Source organism: Molossus molossus, unplaced genomic scaffold (genome assembly GCF_014108415.1).
Source record: "Molossus molossus isolate mMolMol1 unplaced genomic scaffold, mMolMol1.p scaffold_m16_p_3, whole genome shotgun sequence".
NCBI classification, from domain to species: domain Eukaryota; kingdom Metazoa; phylum Chordata; class Mammalia; order Chiroptera; family Molossidae; genus Molossus; species Molossus molossus.
In genome coordinates, this window is record NW_023425366.1 from 74507642 (window position 1) to 74534818 (window position 27177).

General features: G+C 35.0%; 1 non-coding gene across 1 annotated transcript; it reads right to left on the reverse strand.

The window, feature by feature from the left end:
• Positions 1-12625: 12625 nt before the first annotated feature.
• On the reverse strand, positions 12626-12731 carry LOC118643002. The gene has a single exon (XR_004961899.1). It is a non-coding gene; the product is annotated as a U6 spliceosomal RNA (small nuclear RNA).
• Positions 12732-27177: the final 14446 nt, after the last annotated feature.

Consider the following 27177-nt stretch of genomic DNA (forward strand, 5'->3'; position numbering starts at 1 on the left):
ATTGTAATAAAAAAAAACACCACCACCAACACCACCATGGTTCTTACCCTTAGTAAACATTGATCTGACTTCTGTCCCTGTAGTTTGGCCTTTCCTAAAATATCTTAAAAATTAGTACAGCATGTATTATTTTGTGTCTGTTACTGAGATCACCTCGGATATTGCTTTTGAGATTCATCCATGTCATAGTGTAAATAGTAGCACATTCCTTTGTTATGCTGAGTGTTGTATAGATATACAATTATTTATTTATTTATTTAGCAGTTTGTGGACATTAATAGTGTTTCCAGGTTTTGGTGATAATAATTAAAACAATTGTATGCCCTGGCCGGTTTGGCTCAGCGGTTAGAGAGTCGGCCTGCGGTCCGGAGAGACCCGGGTTCGGTTTCCGCTAAGGGCACATACCTCGGTTGCAGTTTGTCCCCGGCCCTGGTCGGTTGTGCGGGTGGCAGCCACTCGATGTGTCCCTTTCACATCGATGTTTCTCTCTCTCTCTCTCTGTTCCTCTCTCTCCCTCCCACTCTACCTGAGCAAAAAATGGAAAAATGTCCTCGGGTGAGGATAAAAAACAAAACAAAACAAAACAAAACAAAAAACAACAATTGTAAACAGGCATTTATGTAAACATAGTCTTAATTTCTTTTGCATCTTGTATGTACTTAATTGAAGTTCAGGTTGCTTTGCCTATTTGCCAGCATTTACTCTTGTCAGGTCTTTATTTGTTTGTTTTTTGTCATTTAATTAGATATGTTGTGGTATCTCACTATTGTTTTAATTTGTGTTTACCTAATGACTAATAATAGTGAACATTTTTAGAAGTGCTTATTTTAAATTCTTTTTCTTCTGTAGGGAATTGTCTTTTAATATACTTTATCCCTTTTTATTGGGTTATTTCTTTCCTTATCTGTGACTTTTCAAATTTCTTTGTATATTCTGGTTACCAGTACTTTATTAAATGTTTTGCAAATATTTTCTCTGAGACTATGATTTGCCTTTCTTTTATAACACTGTTCTACAAAGAGCAGAAGGTTTTATAATGTTCTATCTAAAAAAGTATACTGTCTATCTCAATGTCACAGAGATTTTGTTTTCTTCTAGCTAGTAGTTTTCAATTTTACCTTTTACTTTTAATTTACATCATTATTTTTTTTGCACGTGGTTGTGTAATTGTTTCAACACTACTTATTCAATAGAAAAACACACTGCCAACTTTGTCAAACTTGCTTACTCATATCCATGTTAGTCCATTTCTGTACCTTTTATTATGTTCCAATATCATTTCACCAATACTACTGTATTACTGTACCTTTATAGAAAATCTTACAAACTGGCAGTGGGACTCTCCCAAATTTGTTTTGGTGATATTTGAACCTTTTTTTTGTGCTTTTTGCTTTTTAAATTAAACTTAAGGATCAGCTTGTGACTTCTTCAAAGTAGCCTTACAGGATTTTCTATGAGATCATATTCAATCTATAAATCAGTTTGAGAAGAATTTACTTTTTTTTTGTTGTTTTTTTTTATCCTCACTCGAGGACATTTTTCCATTTTTTGTTCAGGTGGAATGGGAGGGACAGAGAGGAACAGAGAGAAAGAGAGAAACATCGACGTGAAAGGGACACATCAAGTGGTTTCCACCCACACAACCGACCAGGGCCGGGGACAAACTGCAACCGAGGTATGCACCCTTAGTGGGAACCGAACCTGGGACTCTCTGGACCACAGGCCAACGCTCTAACCGCTGAGCCAAACCAGCCAGGGCATACATCTTGACAATTCTGAGTCTTCCAATTAATAAACAAGATATACCTTTCCATTTACGTAGGTTTTTAAAAATATTTATCAACAATGTGGTATATTTTTTTGTTATACAAATTTTGTCCTTTTAAAAATATTTATGCTGAGTACGGTTAAAAAATGGTGGCGGATTGAACTACACAGACCATCTCCCAGACCAAATTGGAATTACAACTAAAATAAAAACAAGTCACCCTGGAAAAACAACTAAAGAGCAGCTGGAGAGAACCTTTATAACCAGGGATGTACATAGGACCCCAAATTGAGACTGGTAGGAGCTGTGGAGGTGTGAGAGGGCTGGCTGGGTGCTCATGGGCAGCAGCTGAAGGCTATTTTAGCTGTGAGCAGTTCCCTCTGAGAAGTGGGGATTAAAACCCCAAGTTGATTCCCCAGTACATAGTGGTGGAACAGGGAAAGGTGTCCACATAACACCTGACTGAGAAAATTACAAGGGCTGAGGTTTTGGCTGGCAGGGAGAGGCACTGGGAACACCAGCACTTCCCCGAAAGGCCAGTATACTAGTTTACAACTATAGCCACTCATACTCATCTTGGGCTCCAGAAGAGGGAGGGCGGACTGGATTGGAACTTTGTGGGGAGAGTTAGGGGTTCATGGCACTAGGGAGAGAGCTGGGAATGAGGCCTTCAGGAAGTCTATGCTGAGTCACTCCCCCACAAGACAAAAGCCACCTTCCTCATAAAGCCCCTTCCCAGAGCTGCATGAGCCTGGGAGACAAGCAACTGCCCCTCCCTCAGGAATTTAACACCACCTGGCCTGGAGACTTACAACTTGAGGCTCATTAACAGAAAGAGACTACCTGCCAACCAGTAAGCAGAGGTGAGATCCTGAAAGCTTTGAGCCTTGGGCCTTTCAGTGTTGGGTGTCATGGCTCTGAGGAAGCTGTGAAGGCTGAGGCCTGTGACCCTGTGCTGAGTCAATAACACACACTGCAGAAGCTATTCTCTTCTCAAAGAAACTTTAGCCCAGGGAAAAACAATCACTCCACCTGCAAGAAATTCTTTTACCCTGCCCACCTGAGGGATTTTCATTCAGCTGAGGGCTAAATAAAACAACCTGAGGTTCATTAAGTAACTGAGACTAGTAATCAGCCTGTAGGCAAAAGCTCTGCGATAACTGAATATTTTCTTGGCCTGTGTCTCTACCCAAGAAAGTAAGACTAGACATTGGTGATTAGAATGGTCCCTTCCAAAGAACTTATGCATATAAGCACAACCAATGGACACAGACAACAATGCTGGGGTGGGAGGATAGGAGGAGGGTGTCAATGGGGGAGAAAGGAGAAACATTTGTAAAAAAAATTAAAAAAAAAAAAGGTTAAATAGAATGGTTTCTTCCATATTCATCCAAACCCAGCAGAGGGAGCCACAATCAGTGGAACATCGACACTCACAGGGAAAATTTGGCAGGCTCCAAACCTGCTGAGACAGCCAAAATGGTGAAACAAAGAAACAAATCTGAAATGAAAGAACAAGAACATTCTACAGAAGAAGGGCTAAATAAAATAGAGTTAAACAAGTTATCAGAGGTAGAGTTCAGAGTAATGAATATGAAGAAGCTCAACAGCATGAGTAAAGATATAGAAACAATGAAAATCAAACAATTGGAAAAACCATCAAGTGGAATATAAAGAATGACACAGCAGAAATAAAGAAGACATTGGAAGGAATAACTAGCAGATTAGAGGAAGCCAAGGATGGGATCAGTGAATTAGAAGACAGGGTATACAAAACTCACCCAAACAGGGAACCAAAAAGGAAAAAAAAAAAAAAAAAAATATATATATATATATATATATAAACAGGACAGTTTAAGAGAGTTGTGGGACAATATGAAACGTAACAACATCCACATCATACGAGTACCAGAAGAAGAAGAAAATGACCAAGGGTTAGAGAATATATTTAAATAAATAGTGACAGAAAACTTCCTTAGCTTGGTGAAGGAAAAAGACATACAAGTTCAGGAAACACAGAGAGCCTCAAGTAAGAAGAACCCAAAGAGGCCCACATCAAGGCACACCATAACTAAATGCCAAAAATTAAAGACAAAGAGAGAATCTTAAAGTTAGCAAGAGAAAAGCAACACGTTACCTCCAAAGGAGCCCCTATAAGGCTATCAGTTGATTTTTCAACAGAAACACTACAGACTAAATGGGAATGGCATGACGTATTCAAGGTAATGAAAAACAAGGATCTGAATCCAAGACTACTCTATCTAGTAAGGCTATCATTCAAAATAGAAGGTGAAGTAAGGAGCTTCCCTGACAAAAAAAAAAAAAAAAGCTAAGGTCATAATATAAATAATATATTAATACCAAACCAGCACTGCGAGAGATATTAAAAGAACTGTTGTAATATGCGGGGGAAATAGAGAGAGAAACTCAGTCATAATAAATAAAAATGGCAATAAATAAGTACATATCAGTAATAACCTGAAATGTAAATGGTTTAAATGTTCCAATCAAAAGATACAGAGTAGGTGAATGAATAAGAAAGTATGACTCATATATATGTTGTTTACAAGAGACCCACCTCACAACAAAAGACTTACACTGGTTGAAAGTGAAGGGATGGAAAAAATTTTCCAAGCAAATGAAAGAAGACAAAAAAAAAGCTTGGGTAGCAATACTCATACCTGATAAGACAAACTTCAAATGAACGCCATAACAAGAGACAAAGAAGGCCACTACATAATATAGAAAGGATCTATCCAACAGGAGGATATAACCTTGGCAAACATATATGCACCCAATATAGGAGCACCAGAGTATATTAAAAACATTCTGGAGGACTTCAAAGAAGAAATCGACAGCAACACAATCATAGCAGGGGACTTCAACACCCCACTGACATCACTGGATAGATCCTCTACACAAAAAATTAACAAGGAAATGGAGACTCTAAATAATGCGCTAGAGTAAATGAATTTAATAGATATTTACAGAAAATTACACCCCAAAACTGCAGAATTCACATTCTTCTCAAGTGCACCAGGGACATTCTCAAAAATATACCACGTATTAGGACAGAAAGTAAGTCTCTACAAACTCAAGAAGATTGAAATCATATCAAGCATCTTCTCAGATCACAATAGCTTAAAACTAGAAATTAATTACTATAAAAACATTCAAACACATGTGCCCTGACTAGGAATCAAACAGGAACCTCTTAGTCCATGAGATGATGTTCAATCCACTGAGCCACACGGGCCAACCAATGATAAGAACATCTTTTAAAATGTTTATACTGTAAATGTATAAACTGTATAGAATTCTCTAATAAGTATAATTACTTCCTCTGGTTCATTCTACTCCAGCTACATGTACCTCTTTACCAGTCATATTTCATATATTCACACCTTGGAGTCTTTGTAACCACAGATCCTTCTATCTGTTAAAAAAATCTCTTTTATATTAATCTTTAAATGTTACCTCTATCATGATTAAAATTATAATTCTTTTTCCTGTTCTATCTGCTTACCCTTTTTAATATTTCATAGCATTATGTAACAATATGCCATACACTTATTTATTTGTTTATTTTCTGTCTTGCAACCTCCCTTTAATATGCAAGCACCATGAAAAAAGGGGCTTCATTTTGTTCAATACTTTGTTTTGCCTACTGCTATCTACAGTGGCTAGAACAAAAGTTAGCACATCATAGGCATATAATAAATATTATTGAACAAATAAATAATGAAATGTTCATTATTTCAGGAGCTATGATTTTTGAATAAGTAGTATACTCATTTAGAATCAGAAAATCTGGCTTAATTCTGTGACCTCCTACTAAATTACAGCACATGACATTTTTTCTAAGTTTCTTTTATTTAATCTCATAATTTAAATATTCAACTCTGCCATCATGAATATTAATGTTTTTTTTTCACCTGAGATGTTCAAGTGTTCCAAAGACTGCTCTTTCTGTTTCATTAAAAATAAAACTGTTTTTCAGTATGTTACATATTTCTACACTCATTATACTAAACTGTGACATATATTTACATTTTTATATATCTTTTTTTTTCCTGAATAGAGTTACCAAATTAAGGGGGAATTAGTATTATTTTTAATTAACCAGATTAATTTAATGGATCAATTTCTTTATCTTCAGACTATCATTAACAAAGATACCTTAGGCATCTGATTGGGATCTCACTTTCTGTGGTTGAGGATTAAAGGTTCTCCCTTTTCTTTACTGGATAAGAGCACACTGATGCTTAAAAAACATTCAATAAGTTCTTTATTTCAGTTCTAAATAATTTATATAACATACAAGAGCAAAAAGGCAGACTCAAGTGTTCTGTTTGTAGTTTACCTAAAATTTCCACAATGACTAGATCTTCAAGGCATTCTGCTTGGATTTTCCTCCAACTGGCAAATTTGGACCTACCCAGACCAGTTGTCTTCTCGCTTAATCCATTCTTTATCCCTTTCCAAGTGTTAATGGCCCTTTATATCTTCTGTGAACCATAACCTTCTTCACCTTCCTCTTTTGTCTCAAAAATTCTAGCCCCTAACACCACAATTAGGTTGGTCCCTTTTCTCTAGTATGTAGGAGGCACAGGAGAACTTCAGGCCTCAGAGACAGATCAGGAAAGGGGATCCAGAATAGTGATGAGGATGTAAGAACAGGAGGCAGTTTATCTTATCTCCTTTCTTGACATCAGATAAAGCAACAACTAAAACTAACAGAAAAAAATCTAATTTTTCTCATTAAGTTGGAAATGTCAGCATTCACATAATCTTTATGTTCTTATTTTGCTGGAAGAGTTTCCTTGTCCTTAAATTTCATATAAAAGCCATTTATTTGCAACTTTCCAATGGTGACAGGCAAGTACATGATGAAAATGAAAAAAAAATAGAATTTATTTCTAAACCTAGCTATTTTGTACAATTGAGATAAAGTTAATATTTTTCCTTCTTATAATTCTAGTTTTACTTTTCCCCTATTTTATTCAAACGTCATAAAATCTACTCACAGCCTCCCTCCATTTCACTCTCATGTTCACAGTCAAAACTCAGAATTTAAAAAATTTATATTTTAATATACATTCATTTATGTTTAACAATATATATTTATTATCCTCACCCGAGAACATTTTTGCCCCCCCCCCTTTTTTTAATCTTCAGATAGAGCAGGAGGGAGAGAGGGAGGAAGAGAGAGAGAGAAACATTGACATGAGAGAGACACATAGACTGCCACGCACACAACCCCAGCTGTGGCCGGGGAAAAATTGCAACCAGCATACGTGCCTGGGCCAGCTTTCTAACCACTGAGCAAAGACAGCCAGGGCAACAATAATTTTTTTAAAATGTCATTTATTTCTGATAGCCTTTCCTCCTGAATTATCCTGTGTAACATGTCACACTTTAGAAGCCCTTCACATGTTCTAATTAGAGCCACACAGTAGCCTTGAAGAGGACAGAGGAGTACTATTGTCCTCATCTCACCATTGCTTAACTATAACCATATATAGTTAAATATTTGTGTGTGTGTGTGTGTGTGTGTGTGTGTGTGTGTGTATCTTAGTTCATAGATTGGAGTGGCAAGGATAAATTGAGGTCTTCTGCTCTATTCTTCAGTGCTATCTCTATTGATCAAGACCACTTTGGAGTGATACAACAAACATTTCCAGTATTACATAGTCAAGATCTAGTTAAAAGCAGGCACTTAGCTACCTCAAGAAACAAGAAAAATTTCTAATTGACTGTCTAACATCACAACTTAAAGAATTAGAAAGCAAACAAAAAGAAAACCACAGAGCAAGTAGAAGGAAGGAAATAGTAAAGATCAGAGCAGAAATAAATGACATAGAAATAAAAAAAAAACAATTGAAAGGATCAATGAAACAAAGAGCTGGTTTTTCAAAAAGATAAACAAGATTGATGGACCATTAGCTAGACTTACCAAGAAACAAAGAGAGAGAACCCAAATACACAAAATCAGAAACGAAAGAGAAGTAACAATCAACACCACAGAAATACAAAAGATCATTAACAGCTACTATGAACAATTATATGGCAACAAATTCGACAATCTAAGCAAAATGGACACATTTCTAGAAACACACAGTCTCCCAAAACTGGACCAGGAAGAGATAGAAAACTTGAACAGGCCAATAACAACTAAAGACATTGAAAAGGTAATCACCCGATGGCTTCAAGGGGGAGTTTTACCAAACATTCAAAAAAGGACTAACACCCATTCTCCTCAACTAATTCAAAAAATTCAAGAAGAAGGAAATCTTCCAAACTCGTTCTATGAGACCAGTGTAATTCTAATTCAAAAACCAGAAAAAAAACACTACAAAGAAAGAAAACTACAGGCCAATACCATGATGAACTTAGACACCAAAATCCTGAACAAAATACTAGCAAATCAGATCCAGCAATACATCAAAAAAATTATTCACCATGACCAAGTGGAATTCATCCCAGGGATGCAAGGCTGGTACAATATTTGCAAATCAATAAATGTGATACAGCACATAAAAAAATGAAGACTAAAAACCACATGATCATATCAATGGACGCTGAAAAAGCATTCGACAAAATCCAGCATCCATTTCTGATAAAAACGCTCAGCAATGTGGGAATAGAGGGATCATATCTCGACATAATAAAGGCCATATATGAAAAACCTACAGCCAACATCATACTCAATGGACAGAAACTAAACACATTTCTCTTAAGAACAGGAACAAGACAGGGATGTCCACGTTCACCACTCTTATTTAACATAGTACTGGAAGTCTTAGCCACAGCAATCAAACATGAAGAAAAAATAAAAGGGACCCAAATTGGAAAGGAGGAAGTAAAACTGTCATTATTTGCAGATGACATGATATTATACATAGAAAACCCAAAAGACTCCATCAAAAATCTACTAGACTTAATAAATGAATTTAGAAAAGTAGCAGGATACAAAATTAATGTCAAGAAATTGACGGCATTTGTATACACCAATGATGAACTCACAGAAAGAGAAACTGAAAAAACAATCCCATTTACCATCACAGCAAAAAATTAAGATACCTAGGAATGAACTTAACCAAAGAAGTAAAGGATCTATTTGCAGAAAACTACAGGACATTGAAAAAAGAAATATAGGAAGATATAAAAAAGTGGAAGCACATACCTTGTTCATGGATTAGAAGAATTAACATCATTAAAATGTCCATATTATCCAAAGCAATCTATAGATTCAATGCAATCCCCATCAAAATACCAACAACATATTTCTTTTCTTTTTTTTTATCCTCACCTGAGGACATTTTTGCATTTTTTGTTCAGGTAGAGTGGGAGGGAGAGAGAGGAACAGAGAGAGAGAGAGAAACATCGATGTGGAAGGAACACATCGAGTGGCTGCCACCCACACAACCGACCAGGGCCAGGGACAAACTGCAATCGAGGTACATGCCCTTAGCGGGAATCGAACCTGGGTCTCTCCGGACCGCAGGCAGACGCTCTAACCACTGAGCAAAACCGGCCAGGGCCCAACGACATATTTCACAGAACAACAAATACTTCAAAAGTTCATATGGAACCAAAAAAGTTCCTGAAGAGCCACAGCAATTTTGAAAAAGAAGGACAAAGTAGGTGGGGTCACAATACCAGATATCAGGTTATATTACAAAGCGACTGTAATCAAAAGAGCCTGGTACTGGCACAAGAATAGGTATATAGACCAGTGGAACAGAACTGAGAACCCAGAAATGGATCCAAGGCAATACGCTCAATTAATATTTGACAAAGGTGGCAAGAGCATACAGGGGAGTAAAGACAGCCTTTTTAATAAATGGTGTTGGGAAAATTGGACAGCTGCATGCAAAAAATGAAACTCGACCATCAACTTACACCGTACACAAGAATGAACTCAAAATGGATGAAAGACTTAAATGTGACCCGTGAATCCATCAAAATTCTAGAAGAAAATGTAGGCATCAAAATTTCAGACATCATACGCAGCAGAATTTTCACTGATACATCACCTAAGGCAACAGAAACAAAGGAAAAAATAAACACATAGGACTACATCAAACTAAAAAGCTTCTTCACAGCAAAAGAAACAACCATCAAAATGGAAAGGCAACCCACTGTATGGGAGAACATCATTGCCAATGATATATCAGATAAGGGGTTAATTTCCAAAATACATAGAGTGCTCATACAACTCAACAAAAGGAAGACAAAGAACCCAATTAAAAAATGGGCAGAGGAGCTGAATAGACACCTCTCCCACCAGGACATACAAATGGCCAAGAGACATATGAAGAATTGCTCAACATCACTAATCATCAGAGAGATGTAAATTAAAACAACCATGAGGTATCACCTCACACCTTTCAGAATGGCCGCCATCAACAAATTATCAAACAACAAGTGCTAGTGAGGATGTGGAGAAAAGGGGACTCTAGTACACTGCTGGTGGGAATGCAGACTGGTGCAGCCACTATGGAAAACAATATGGTGCTATCTCAAAAAATTAAAAATTGAACTTCCATTTGACCCAGTGATCTCACTTCTAGGAATATACCCTAAGAAGCCTGAGACACCGATTAGGAAGAATATATGTACCCCCATGTTCATAGCAGCACTATTTACAATAGCTAAGATCTGGAAACAGCCCAAGTATCCATCAGGAGACAAATGGATAAAAAAGCAGTGGTACATATACACAATGGAGTACTATGCAGCTGTACGAAAGAAAGATCTCTTATCCTTTGAGAAACATGGAGGGACCTGGAAAGTATTACCCTAAGTGAAACAAGCCAAGCAGTAAAAGACAAATACCATATGATCTCACTTATATATGGAATATAATGAATATAACAGTCTGAGGAATACGGTAGACCCAGAGACGTGGAAGTAGGGTACAGACTGACAACCTTCAGAAGAGGGGGTTTTGGGGGTTCGGAAGAGATAAACCACAGAACTTATATGCATATATGCATAACCAATGGACATGGACAACAAAGCTGGGGAACGGGGCGGAGGGGATGGTGAGGGGTGTATCAATGGGGTAAAAAAGGATAAATATCTGTAACAAAATAAAATTAAAAAAAAAAAAGTAGGCACTTAGTGAAGACTATAAATTCTATGGTTTTGTATAAATTTTACGTGAAATTCTATAAAAGGCAAAATGATAGTTTGCTTTTTGGCAGATTAGTGGTTGCTTAGAAGCAAGAGTGGTGCAGAGGGGCACAGAGAGTTTTTTTGTGGTGATTGAGTGTTCTGAACCAGAACTGTGGTGGTAGTTCAATGAGTATCGTCCCAATCTCTTGAACTGTACACTTGAAATGAATGAAAACCTGTAAAAGTTTATTATGCCTCAGTAGAGCATAAACAGTAAATATTGTTTGGAGACTGTTACCTCTGTATCAGTAAGATAAATAAAGAATTTGTTTCATTTAATTTATTGGCCACCATGTCTAAATAATGACTTTTTTTATGCTTGGTTTTTAAATCCCTTGGTAATCAACAGGTTTAAGGCTGAGCATGTTGTTAAAAGTTTAGAGCCATGTGTGTTATTTAGAACATGGAATGAGATCACATTTCTTCCTGGTGAAGAGCAAATAGCAAATTACTTAAAAGGGTACCTGGTATTTACTGCCTAATCCTTAACATCAGTTTATGTTTTTTAAAATCGCCAAGAAATGCTTACTTGATCACAAAAGTATTGGACCAGTTTTTTTGGTTAACAACTTTCTATATGTTCAGCCATATACATTTTAAAATAAAAAAGCATAAACATATAGGACAGTGGGTAGAAGCAACAGAATATAAAAGAAGATAATTTATGCACCCATAAGCTTAGATCATTTTTTATTGCTCTTTCTCATTTACAGCCTTGTAAATAGAACACGTGCTTTCCCCTTACCCACTACGATTTGTCTGTTATATTAATGTTAGTGCTACATAAAATATTATTATGGAAAAGCATAAATGTATAAAAGAAAAAAGCAATCTAATGAACCATTAAGGACTCAATAGTTTCAACAGTAAATATAGTTTTCTGTAAGTCTATACCTACTCTACATCCTACATCTCAACCTAGGTATCTTTTAGAGACAAATCCTAGATATCACATAATTGCATGCATAAATTCCTTTGTATGTATCTATAAAAGGCATTTTAAAAATAATAATTCCAGTACTATAATTTCTAAAATAATTAGTACAATGTCTATTATTATGAAATATACAGTATTACTATTTCCTCCAATATCACATAGTATTTTAAACTTATATTTTGTTTGAATCAGCAAACAATACACGCAATACATTTTATTGGTATAATTTATGTTGCTTTTAACTTATAAGACCCCCTTCCTTTTTTTCCTTATAATTCAGTTGTTAAAGAAAGCGAGGGCATGGTCCTATATAATTTTACACATTCTGGATTTTGACTATTGCATCTCTTTGTGTTACTTAAGATGGTCTGCATATTTCTTTATTACCTATAAAACATAGTTACATTTAGAAGATAAATCAAATTTGTTTTATCTTTCGATTATTTTGAGCTTCTTATGGTATCACATCAAGAGGTATATTATGTCTAGTTTTCATTTTTATTGTTCTTACTGAGACTGATCTAATTAGGTAGCTTCTCTTTTTTTTCAGCATCTATATAAACTTAGTGATACCAATACTAATATTTTTACTAATATTAAGATTACTGAATGGTTTAAAATGTCCTTGTACTTCTTAATTTTACTTTCCATATCATTATTTTTTTTATATCTATTTATTTTTATTGTGGTAAGATATACATAACATAAATGACCATTTTAATCATTATTAAAGGTACAAAAATATGAAATGTTTCATTCATTTATGTGTATACCATCCTTGCCAAGGTTTGGGCTAAATCTTTTCTGTATTGTTCCAAATTTTATGTGAGCTGCTGAAGCAACACCTTGTATATCTTTTTATCTTTAGGATCCATTTGAATTTCTGACTTGCTCAAAATTATGAATTACTGTATCTTAAAATCCTGTTAATGAATAAACATGTAAACAATGAAATAATGTTTCATTGTTTTGTCATTTGTTTATGTATTGATTATATTTATCATGAATATTTGTGAACAAATTACATAACAAAAATGATTAATTTTCCGTTATTGGTTCTATTTTTTGAGTCACAATTAAGAATATTATCCCTACTTTCAAGCTTATAGATGAATTCAGACATAGTTTCTTTTAATATTCACATGTAATATGTGAAGGAAATTTTGTTTTTTCTTTACATAGCTTTGCCATTTATCCAATACTACTAATTATAAATAATATTTTTACTCATTGCATTTTGATGTTATGCCTATAACCCACTAAATTTTTATTTGTAAATAATAAGTCTGTTTCCCGATTTCCTACTTTGGTCCATTTGAAATCTGATATGTTACTTCTTAATTATAGAGGACATAAAATACATTTCATATTCGGAAAGGGGGTTTAGGACATCTTTTTCATGGTTTCTGTATCTTGCTTGTTAGTTCTTTCATATGAATTTTATAATTAAATTTTCTTGTTCAAGAAAAAGTAGATGTTTTTATTGCAATTATATTAAACTTATGAATTGAAGATTTTTGTTGATATGCACATGCATGAGTGGTGTATGGATTCCTTTGGCACATTTTATTCAATGTTGTAATAAATATCACATCATCTTATAATGAGAATTTGAAAGTTTTGTCCCCTTTGTTTATGCTTTAAAATAATTTAAGTAGTACTGAGATTATCTTTAAAGCTGTTTAAAGCAATTCACTTGTGAAAGTATCTGGAGCTAAGTCAAATGATTTTAACAAAATATATCATGATTTTTGGCTGCTGTAAAACTTTTCTCAGAGACATGGTATTCCCTTTCAATACAAAGATATAATTTTAATTTATTTTAGGAAAGTTGTATTACAGTTTTTAATATATATTTTTGCCTTTGTTTTTACTTTGTATATATATATATATATGTATATAGTCTTAGATATATATACATATGAATTACTTTCTGTACTTTTTCGATAACTTCCTCATATTATCTTTCTTAATTTTTGTTTGATTTTAAAATTTATTTTTCTATCTCCCATTGTCTATTTCTAATGTATCATTTATGATTCTTTTTTGTTTTCATTGTCTATTAATTTTGTCTTTATTTTTGAAATTATTTTAAATTTATTTCTAAACCATTGTAGAGCTCAGTGAGATCTACTTTCAAACTCTTTTTCAGTCTCATAATTTTATTTTCAATTTTTTATTTCTAATGTATGCTTTATTTTTTATCCTAATTGTATTTAGTTTATTTAGAAATATTAAGCAACAATTCAAAACTTGGGGGGGAGGTTAGAAATCATAATCTTTTGGTTGTCTTTACTGTCTGAAAGATGTTTGTTCTTCTCATAATTTTCTTTACCTAAACTGACTTGATATAAAATTCAACCTTAATTCTATTGTGTTATGACTATATGTGAGATGTGTTTGCTTGTATTTTTAAAGCTATCTTCCCATATTTGGAAATGTGCCAAGAGAACTTTCATAGCTTCCTGGATCCAGGCCTTTCTTAAATGTGAGGCATCAGTTAGTTCAATTACTGTCTGAGAACAGACACAAGCGCCCCCCGCCCCACACTTTTTTACTGTTACCGGAATATTTTCTTTTTTTCTCTTTTTCATTCTCCCTTTCTCTTCTACACCCCTGCCCCATCCTTTTATTTTTCTGCTTAAATTTTATTATATTTCCAACAATTTCCTTTCTTTTTTTATTCTCACCTGAAGATATGTTTTATTGATTTTTAGAGAGAGGGAAGGGGGGAGGGAGAAAGAGAGATGTGAGAGAGAAACATTGATGTGTTGCTTCCCATATGTGTCCCAAATGGGGATTGAACTTGCAATGTAGGTATGTACCCTGAAGAGGAATTGAACCTCCAAACTTTTGGTGTACTGGATGATGCTCTAACCAACTGAGCCAACTGGCCTGGGTTGAAGAGTTTCTCTTTTATATAGGTTTTGTCTTTGAAGAAAACTCCTTTGGCTACTTGGATTCAAGCTTTCATGATACCCAGACAACCTCAGCAATGCCTAACAATCCTGAAGTTCCTTTTGAACTCATCCTTATAATGGAGACAGGAAGCCTCCACTGCTGTTCAACAATCTTTCTCAGATGGTTATACTACCTGGCTTCCACATTAGCATGTCCTGTCTTGCTTTCTGGATAAAATGTTCTTTGCAGTTTCCGGGTTTACTAGTTTTAGGACTATCAGAAATCTTTCTGCCTTCTTTCTGCTTCCTCTTACACTGTTAAATATATATACTAGTATTGGTAGTGTGGTACAGCTCAATGGAATTTTTTGGTTGGTAAGAATATTATTTCACTACTTTGGTTTAAAAATGCTTTAAATATTTTATTTTATTTGTTTACTTATTTAGTGCTTTAACATATTTGTTACTATGCCTGTTTTGTTGGGAGAGTCAAGAAGGATTAAGTATATTATTACTCCACTCATAGTTTTTGTTAATGGGTTATTATTTATTTATTTTTTTTAATCCTCACTCGAGGACATTTTTCCTTTTTTTGTTCAGATAGAGTGGGAGGAAGAGAGAGAGAGAGAAACATCGATGTGAAAGGGACACATTGAGTGGCTGCCACCTGCACAACCCTACCAGGGCCGGGGACAAACTGCAACCGAGGTACATGCCCTTAGTGGGAACCAAACCCAGGTCTCTCTGGACCATAGGCCGACGCTCCAACTGCTGAGCCAAACTGGCCAGGGCAATGGGTTATTTTTTAGAGCATTTTAGGCTCACAAAAGTATTGAACAGAAGGTATAGATTGATTTTTGTATATTAACCTGCATATTCTGCAACATTGCTATAATTGCTTATTAGTTTCAGAAAATTCTTTTTGATATTTTTAGATTTTCTGCATAAATAACCAGGTCATCTGTAAACAAAAACTGGCGTGTGTGTGTGTGTGTGTGTGTGTGTGTGTGTGTGTGTGGTTAATCTTCACCCAAGGATATTGTTTCATTGATTTTTTTTTTTTTTTTTTAGATAGAGTGGAAGAGAGGAAGGGAGCCGGGGAAGAGAAACATCAATGTGACAGAGACACATTGATTGGCTGCCTCCTGCATAACCCTGACTGGGCCGGGTATTGAACCTGCAATCCAGGTATGTGCCCTTGACATGGAATTAAACCTGAGACCTGACACGGAATTGAACCTGAGACCCTTTGGTCCACAGGCTGATATAACTGCTGAACAAAACTGTCAAGGGCAACAAAGACAGTTTTATTTCTTCCTTCTCAATTTGTATACCTTTTATTTCCTTGTCTTGTCTTATTGTGTTAGCTAGGACTTCTAGTACAATGTTGCAAAAAAGTAGTAAAGGAGACATTCTTTCTGATCTTAGTAGGAAAATTTCATGCTTATCACCATTGAGTATAATGTTGGCCATAGTGTTTTTGTAGATTTTTATCAAGAGGGGAAAATGTTCCTCAATTTCTAGTTTACTGAGAGCTTTTATCATAACAGAGGTTGGGTTTTGTCAAATGCTTTTTCTACATCTATTGATATAATCATGTGATTTTTCTTTTTTTTCCTTATTGATGTGATGGATTAAATTAATTGATGTGATAGATTATATTAATTGATTTTCCTTGCAATACTAAGATGAATCCCACTTAGTCATAATATATAATTATTTTTGTACATTGTTGTATTACATCAGTGATTTAATTAAATAGTATTTTGTTGAAGATGTATATATGTGTTTGTATATCTCTTATCTTTCTATCCATCTATCTATCCATCTATCATCTATCTATCTATCTATCTATCTATCTATCTATCTATCTATCTATCTAGGGAGATATGCTTATTGGTCTGTACTTTTCTTGTACTTTCTTTGTTTGGTGTTGGTATTAGGATAATTGTAGCCTCATAGAATGAGTTAGGAAATAGTCCCACTGCTTCTTACTTCTGAAAGAAATTAGAGAAAATTGGTATGATTTCATCCTTAAATGTTTGGTAGAATTCAGCAGTAAATCCATGTGGGCCTGATGCTTTCTGTTTTGGAAGATTATTAATCATTCAATCAATTTTAAAAATAGATATAGGCCTGGTCAGATAGTCTATCTCTTTTTGTGTGAGTTTTGGAAACTTCTATCTTTCAAGAATTGGTTCATTTCATCTAGGTTACTGAATATATTTTTGGATTTTCTACATAAATAACCAGGTCATCTGTAAACAGTGTTTTTGAGTTGTTCATATTATTTCTTATTTATGCTTTTAATGTCCATAGGATCTGTAGTGATGTCCCCATTTTCATTTCTGATGTTTGTAATTGATGTCCTCTCTTTTTCATAATTAGCTTGGGTAGAGGCTTACTGATTTTTATTTATCTTTCCAAAAGACCAGCATTTAGTTTCACTGATTTTGTTTCACTTTCATTGATTTTGGCTGTAATTCTTTTTTTTTCTCTCTCTCTTTTGTTTATTTTTCATTTGATTTGCTTATTTTTACTAGATTTCTAAGAAGAAGTTTAGATTATTAATTTAATATCTTTCTTTTTCTCTAATATATGCATTCAATGCTATAATATTTCCTATAAGCAGCACTTTGATGTAGCCCACACTTTTTGATAACTTGTATGTTTTTTTGCTGTTGTTCAAAATATTTTAAAATTTTTCTTAGATTTCTTCTTTGAACCATGTGTTATTTAGAAGGGTATTTTTAACTTCCAAGCATGTAAGAGATCTTTAGTTATGTTTTTATTATTGATTTCCTATTTAAACCTATTGTGGTCTGAGAGCAGGCATTGCATGATTTCTACTTTTTTGAATTTGTTAAGGTGTGCTTTTATGGCCCAGGATATGGTTATCTTGGTAAATGTTCCATGTGAGTTTATTAAGATAATGTGTATTATTATCAGCATATTTGTGTCTGTTTTCTTACTGGAAAAAAAAAAAAAAAGAATAGTACTTTTCTCTAGTCAAGCATTTGGGCATCTAGTAAAAACATCAAAACAAAAAACATTTAAATATTAAAGCAAATGCATCAAAATTTACCCAGTTTCTGAATTAATAAAAGTACTTTTAGCATACATAGTATTTACAAAATAAATCCTAAAATCTCAGTGCCATAAGAAAATAAAGGTTTATAATTCTTACTCAGATATAGTCCAATGGTTATGGTTGGTTTCCTTGACAATTATACTCTAAGTCAATGGTTCTCCACCTATGGGTTGTGACCCCTTTGGGGCGTCAAATAACCCTTTCACAGGGATCGCCTAAGACCATAGGAAAGCACCTATTTCCAATGGTCTTAGGAACCAAGACACCGCTCCTCTATCCATCTCCAGGTGGGTCTACCCACATGCAGACACGCCCACCTACAACACGAGGAACTGTATTAAAGGGTCATAGCATTAGGAAGGTTGAGAAACACTGCTCTAAGTAGTGACTCCAGAGTCATTATGTCACATTAGGACTTAGTAGGAAAGAGAGGTTATGAGATTTTTACAGAGCCTTGCCTCATGTCATTTCAACGCATTTTCTCTTTGCCACAATTGGCACAAATCGCACAGCATGGGAATTGGAAAATATGGAGCTGCTTGATAAGCAATATATATCTATGCCATATTCTTTACTTTGGATTAGTATATTTTGCTTTCTTTCATTTATACAGTTTTTTTTCCATTACATTTAAACTGTATTTAACATATCTTCAATGGAAACCTCTATTCCATGAATAAAAATTTAATTTAAAAAGAAGCCAATCCCAGCTCTACCCATGACAGAGCAGATGCTATAGTATTTATTCTATGTGGTTAGTCACTCTGAGAAAAATTACTGTAAAGTCTATGTAAAACATCTGAAGCAGACAGTGGGAAATGAACAGCACAGGCAGAGCATGTTTGAGAGAAGGGTACACATTTGAATTAAATTAAAATGAAGCCTGGCATTATCTAAGGAAACATTTCCCAAATCACAGTGCAGGTAAACAGAATTTAAAAAGAAGGTGACAGTATCAATGGATGGAAAAGACAAAATCATAGTTCATTGTTATTATGGTGGCTTGGGTTGCAGGAATATGTATTCAAATAGAAAGGAAATGCAGAGAAGGAGCCACAATAAAGTATGTAAAATGATTTCTATCTCTGTCTCACAGCTTAGCTGTGCTCCCAAGATGTAAAACTCCAAGATGCCTAGCAGAGAACAACCACAGGAAGTCAGGAGAAATTTGAATAGATACAAAACTCTGTAAAACTACTGGAGTTCAAGCCCATTTAGAGATACTTTGGTGAGCACCCATGGCTTACAGTAGACAAACCAGAAATGCCATGCACTAGAAATAAGGACCATATCCCAGAATTAAGATACATGCTCTTGGAGTAAAAAAAAAAAAAAATATATATATATATATATATACCTAGAAGTAGAAGGCAGCATAATCCAATGCCCACAATGAATCACGTCAATATATGAAATAGAATGTAAAATTACTAATCATGTGAATAATCAACAAGTTATAAGTATTAAAGTGATACAATTTAATTTAATACAATTAGTCTATTGTAAAAGCAGACAGAGAGATGTTTCAGATATTATGGTTAGCCAGTAAGAACTTCAACATATCTATCATTCATGTTACAGCAAAGAAAGAAGAAGAAAGAAAGAAAGAAAGAAAGAAAGAAAGAAAGAAAGAAAGAAAGAGAAAAGAAAGAAAAATACAAACAAACAATGTGAATTAAAAGAAAGTGAGAGATTAGCCAAAGAACATATATGCATTACCCATGGACAAGACAACAGTGTGGTGATGGCCAGGGGGCCAGGGGCTGGGTGAAGGTGGGCAAAGGGGATAAAATGATGGACATCTTTAATCATGGCAACAATAAAAAAAGATGAAGAATATTGTTATCATATTTATATAAAGAAGAATCAAGAAGATCTCATGGATATGATTAAAAACAGAACAAACATAAGATAGAGTATATATTGAACTCAGAGATATATCATTACAAAAGATTCAAAATAGAGAAAAAAGACAAACATAACAAAACAAAGCAAAGAATAAAAGATACGTGAAAATTAGTCCTAAAAGTATCCCAGAAGAAAACAGAGAGTAGGATAGAAACAAAATTTTAAAAAATAATGGATGATCATTACCCATATCATTCAGCAGATATCACAGTAAATTCAAGTGGGACAAATACTATATATATAGTGTGTATACACACACATGTAGGTGTATTGTAATCAAATAGTTAAAAATCAACCATGTAATAATATTAAAATCTGCTAGAGGGGGAAAAGCTGTATGACACTTAATAGAACAAAATATATAATTGATATCTAAGATGTGAATAAAAAATAGAAGTCAGGAAAAAATAGAAAGATATCTAAACTAAATCTAATGAGTATGGAAGTCATGAAAATACAGTTTGCTGGATAGTTCTCCTCTTCTCTCCCATCCATTATGGAGTAGGGCAAGGAAAGTTCAAGAAATATATGGGGGGAAAAAGGATAATTTGTGTGTACTGTGAGAATCTTGGGAGGTGAAATGGTTATCTAGGACATATTCAACATGAAATTTTGGTGATACATCCCAATGGAGATTTCAAGTAAGAAGTTCGATATGCAAGTTTAGATTACAGAGAAAATTCTTAGAATTCATACATGCCATATAATATCGTCTAAGAAAAAGTATTTTCTCAGATAAGTACTCAAGAACTCCAAGGTTAAAATTAAGAAAATTTGAAAACTTATAAAAAATATATTTGACCTGATATACATCCATTCAATTTTATATACTAATTTGTGACAGATAAATATATTTTAGAATCAAGGGATATCTATTGCTTGATGAAAGAATGACATCAAAATTTGCATGCACTGACACTGTCATATTTCCTAAGATTGTTACTCCCATCTTGCCTACGATTAATTTTATGGAACTGTATAAATTTAAAAATGTAAATCTAATTAAGTTGTTATAAAAATGATATAAACCATGTACAATTTTATGGCTAATGCTGTTTTTCAGATTACCCACTATTCTATTTCATCAGCTCTCTTAGGACAAATTTCCCTTGGGATTAATGCACACAATTCTACGTTTTTCTTTAGTAATTTGTTGGATGAAAGCTTACAAACTCTGAATCAAGTGATCGATAATGTTTTCTTTAATATTTTTAGAGGTAAATGTGTTGTCTATCTCTTACAAGTGTGCTTGACTTCTCAGCATGTCTATTAAGCATCACATTCAGACATTCAGACTTGATTTGCATCTGTTTTGACTGCTTCTTATGGATTGATTTGTGTCCCCCTCCCCCAAATATGTTAAAGCTCTGAACTTCAGTATCTGAGAATGTGACCTTGCTTGAGGATGTAATTATTAATATAAAGTCATACTGGAGTAGGGTAGGCTGCTAATTTAATGTGATTGGTGTCCTCATAATAAGAGGGAAGATGGTGTGTAGATAGAGACAGGGAGTATGCAATGTACAATAGAGGCAGAGGTTGAAAGGATGCAGCTGCAAGCCAAAGTAGGACAAAAATTAATAGTCACCACCAGAAACTAGAAAGAGACAAGGGGGAGCTTTTCTCAGGGGACACATGGGCCTGCTGACACCTTGGCCTCCAGAATTGTGAGAGCATAAGTTTCTGTTGTTTCAAGTCACCCAGTTTGTGGTACTTTGTTATTGTAGCCCCAGGAAATTAATATACTACCTATACTCAATTCCTTCACTTACTTAAATTTTATTTTTTCTCACTGTACAATATATATTTTAATAGGACTTCTTCAACTTATCTCTTCACCCCACTGCCCCCTGAGACAGAATTCCTCTATCTATTCAGTATAATATAAAAGTTTAAGATGTGATCTATGCCTCTAAGTAGCTTACTATCCTATGGATGTTTTGAGACTCAGTGTCCATGAAAGTTAGTAAAAAACACACAATAACATTACTATCCAATGTATGTTTTGAGACTCAGTGTTCATGAAAATTAATAAAAAACACACAATAACAGTCACCTAAATTACAAATTACTTGGAGCATACTTCTGTAAGACCTTAGAGGTGGGCCAAAGTAAACAATACATACGAAAAGTGTCAATAAATCAGAATTTAAGTGGAAATTTAAGGAATAGATGAGATGGATTTCAGCTGGTGAAGAAGGATGATATTTTAGGGAAAAAAAAAAATGGAAGCTGCCTGGCCAGAGTGGCTCAGTGGTTGAGCGTCGACCCATGCACCAAGAGGTCTCTGGTTCAATTCCTGGTCATGGCACATGCCCAGGATGTGGGCCAAATCCCCAGTGGGGGGCATGCAGGAGGCAGTCAATTGATGTTCTCACTCATCAGTGTTTCTATTTCTCTCTCCCTCTCCCTTCCTATCTCTCTAAAATCAATAAAGGGGAAAAAAAAAAAAAGGAAGCTGAGCAATATTAGTACAATAGATAATTCATGCTGCAAATACATGATGATACTAGCTCTACAGAAAGGTCCATAGTTGGAATTTACGTACAATAGTCTTGTCTAAATGGGAGGTGAAAAATTGAAGAAAATCTGAAAAAGAAAAATAACTAGTTTATGTCTGTTTGGGAGGACAGCTGAGATTCAACACTAATAGAATAAAAGGACCTAAAGGAGATTAATTCAGAGATAGTACGAAAGAAAAATTAGAATCTGAGAAACAAAGAGAGTCAGCAAAAAGAGGTTTATTTTGGAAAATTGGTTAAAGAATCCAAACCTCTGGTGTTGGGTCCTAATTAATGCTAGTGATCTGAGATGATCAGTCAAGTCTGAATTTTTCTTGAAATTCTAATTTCTCTATTACTGTATATAAACAGATTTCAAGGGCATTTATGTGGCATAATTGATTTTGAAGACTCTTTGGCTTGATACTTCTATGGAGATTGAAAAATATGGAAGTAATTTTGAAATTTAGAGATGTAAGTTTACACATCACTCCAATTGCAATGTCATCAGTATTATATGACAATTTTTTTTTTTAGCAGTGACACTGAAAAATTGATTACATTTATTTTTAGAAACTGGGTTTTTGTAGACATTTTTATTTTTTTAATATAAAACTTTAAATGTATGTAAATATGTTTCTATCCATGCTGTCACAAAAAGTAAGATTTCCTTCTTTTTTACTGTTGAGTAGTATTCCATTGTGTAAATTACCACAAATTTTTTATCCACTCATCTACTGATTAGAAGTTGGATTGTTTCCAAATCTTAGTTATTGTAAATAATGCTACAGTGAACATATGGGTACTTATATTCTTTCAAATTATTGTTTGGGTTTCTTCAGGTAAATTCCCAGAAGTGGAATTGCTGTGTTATAAGGCAGTTACATTTTTAGGTAGCTCCATACTGCTTTCCACAGTGGTTGCACCAATCTGCATTCTCACCCACAGTTCACGAGGGTTCCCTTTTATCCACATTCTCGCCAACACTTACTGTTTGTTGATTTATTGATGATAGCCATACTGACAAGTGTGAGGTGATATGTCATTGTGGCTTTAATTTGCATTTCTCTCGTGATTAGTGACATTGAGCATCCTTTCATATGTCTGTTGACCATTTGTGTGTCCTTTTTGGAGATGTATCTATTTAGAGCCTTTGCCCATTTCTTAGTTGGATTATTATTTTAGTGTTGAGTTTTATAAGAGCATCCTTAAATTTGGATATTATGCCTTTATCAGATGTATGGGTAAATATGTTCTCCTGCTCAGTGGGTTGTCTTTTCATTTTATTGATGATTTCCTTTGCTGTGCAAAAAAATTTTTAGTTTGACATAGTCCCATTCATTTTTTCTTTTGTTTTCCTTGCAATATATTAGAAAAAATATTGCTATGAGAAATCTCTAAAATTTTACTATTTATGTTTTCTTCTAGGGTTTTTATGGTTTCAATTCTAACATTTAAGTCTTTAATCATTTTGCCCTGGCTGGTTTGGCTCAGTGGTAATAGCACTGGCCTTAAGGACCAGAGTCGTGGTTCAATTCCAGCCAAGGGCACGTACCTTGGTTACAGTTTGTCCCCGGCCCTGGTTGGGGTTGTGCAGGAGGCAACCAACAGATGTGTCTCTCTCACATCAATGCTTCTCTCTCTCTCTCTCCCCCCTCTTCCACTCTCTCTGAAGATATTTGAGAAAAAGTATCCTTGAGTGAGGATTAAAAAAATAAAATTAAGTATTTAATCATTTTTAGTTTATTCTTGTGTATGGTGTAAGAAGGTGACCTAGTTTCATTTTTTTGCACACATTTGTCCAATTTTGCCAACACCATTTATTTACTCAACTATTTTTGTCTCATTGTATGTTTTTGCCTCATTTGTTAAACAATAATTGACTGTAAAGGTATGGATTGATTTCTGGGCTTTCTTTTCTGTTTCACTGATCTGTCCATTCCTACTCCAGTACCACGCTGTTTCGATTTCCATGGCCTTGTAGTATAATTTGATATTAGGTAGCATGCTTCATTCTTCTTACTGAAGATTGCTATGGCTATTTGAGGTCTTTTGTTGAGAGTATTATGCTAAGAAAAATAAGTAGTCAGAGAAAGACAAGCACCATATGCTTTCACTTATATGTGGAATCTAATGAACAAAATAAACTAATAAAATATATACAGACTTATGAATATAGAGAACAGACTGTCAGCTGTCCGAAGAGGGGGTTGGGGACTGAGTGAGAAGGGTAAAGGAGTTAAACAAAGGAAAACAATGACTCATGGACACAGATAATAGTATGGTGACTGCTAGAAGAAAGAGGGTATGGGAGGAGGTAGAAAAGGATAAAGGGAGCATAAATGGTGATGGAAGGAGACTTGAATTGGGGTGGTAAACACACACTACAATATACAAATGATCTATTGTAGAATTGTATACTGAAACCTATATAATTTTATTAACCAATATCACCCCAATAAATTCAATAAAAAATAAAAGCAATAAAAACAAAAAAGAAAAGGGTAATTAAAAAAATATATAAATATATATTTCTAATGAACAATCCTTTAAGCTATTTATAAAAATTTAACTCAAGAAAAAGAAATAGCCAGAATTAAAATGAAAGACACCAAATATCCTAAGTACTGTATGTTCACTGAGAGTTACACATGTTTGGAGAATAAAAAATAAAATAAAAATTGATCAGTGTTCAGAAAAATGGGATGATTGGAGATTGTTTAAAAGATGTCTTACAACTAAAAACATTTTGGAGGTAGTTTGTGTTAAGATATGGAGTTCTGATAATTCTTTGGATCAGAGCCAACTGGGTTTCCATTTCTTCTAAAATCTCTATCTGCTGCTGAAAAACCAGCCCAAATAGTTATATGGCAACCTGTTCTGCATTTTGAAACCTTAACTCCAAAGTTAGTAATTTTGCACTAAGTATGTATTCCCCTTGTTAAAAATATTACAGATGAGTCAATGGTACCACTCTTTTACTAAATAAATTCTGTAACAAAATTTTAGCTGTATCAATAGCATAAAATTAAATTATAAGTAATAGCTACTTCTAAAGGGAAGGGAGGAATTCCAAAATGGCGGTGGAGTAAATGGAAACTACACAGACCATCTCCCAGAACCAAACTGGAATTACAACTAAAACACAGACAAATCAATGGGAAAAAGCAACAGAAAACCAGCTTGTGAGGATCATATAACCAGGGACACTGACTCGATTCTGGTAGGATTGCGAAGGTGCGAGATGGGGGCTGGGAGCCCACAGACAGCAGTGGCCTTAGCTGTGAGCAGCGCCCTCGGGTTAAAGTTCCAAGCGGCTTCACAGCACAGAGCTGGGACAAAGGCTAAAATAGCCACAGCCACTCACCTTGGGCTCCGGCAGAGGGAGGGCAGACTGTTCTAAAACGGTGTGGGGACACTCGGGATTTGGAGGGTGCTCAAAGCGTTTGCTGAGTTGCAGGCACACAGGATGGTGGCCATATTGCTCCTTCTCGGGGGTCTGGGGAGAGCAAGCAGCCCCTCCCTCAGAGATCCAACCCCACCCTTTGGGCCATTGAAATACAAATTGAGGCTCACTAACAACCAGCATCTGCCCAATCCTGGAGAAATCGCCTTACACTGAGCACCTGAGGGAGTTTTTGAATCAACTAACAACCCAAAACTCTTCAAGTAACCTCGACTGCTAGCCTCCAGGCAAAAAGCTAGAGGATAACAGTACAATTCCTGTGCTAGCAACTCTAACCAGGAAAGTAAGACTTGACAGTGGTGTTTAATTTGGGTACTCCCTCGCTCATCTAAACCCAGGAGAGGGAGCCACAAACAGCAGAACACCAACAACCACAGGGAGAACTTGACAGGCTCCAAAGCCCACAGTGATAGCCAAAATGGTGAAACACAGAAACAGAAGCCAAGTGAAAGAACAAGAGAACTCCACCGAAGATGATATAAATGTGGAGCAGTTAGATAGTTAATAGAACTAGAATTCAGAGCCATGATCTTGAGGAAGCTCTACAGCATGAGTAAGGACATAGAAATGCTAAAAATAAACCAATTGGAAATTAAAAACCACCAAGAAGAGATCAAGAGTGACATATCAGAAATAAAGAACACATTGGAAGGTCTAAAGAGCAGAGTGGAGGAAACTGAGGACTGGATCAGTGAATTAGAAGACAGGGTAGAAAAAATCAACCAATCAGAACCAAAAGGAAAAAACAATTAAAAAACAGGAAGATGGCTTAAAAGAACTGTGGGACAACAGGAAATGTAATAATATTCGCATCATAGGAGTCACCGAAGAAGAAAAAAATGAGCAAGGGTTAGAGAATATATCCAAAAAAATAGTGACAGAAAACTTCCCTAATTTGGTGAAGGAAGAAGGCATTCAAGTTCCAGAAGCACAGAGAGCCCCAAATAAGAAGAACCCAAATAGGCCCACACCAAGACATATAGTAATCAAACTGCCAAAAATTAAAGACAAAGAGAGAATCCTAAAAGGAGCAAGAGATAAGCAACAGGTTACCTACAAAGGAAACCCCATAAGGCTCTCAGCTGACTTCTCACAAGAAACACTACAGGCCAGAAGGGAATGGCATGAAGTAATCAAGGTAATGAAAAACAAGGATCTGAATCCAAGACTACTCTACCCAGCAAGTCTTTCATTCAAAATAGAAGGTTAACCCTGGCAAGTTTGGCTCAGCGGTTAAAGCGTCGGCCTGTGGTCCGGAGAGACCCGGGTTCGGTTCCCGCTAAGGGCACCTACGTACCTCGGTTGCAGTTTGTCCCCGGCCCTGGTTGGTCGTGCGGGTGGCAGCCACTCGATGTGTCCCTTTCACATCGATGTTTCTCTCTCTCTCTTCCTTCTGCTCTATCTGAACAAAGAATGAAAAAGT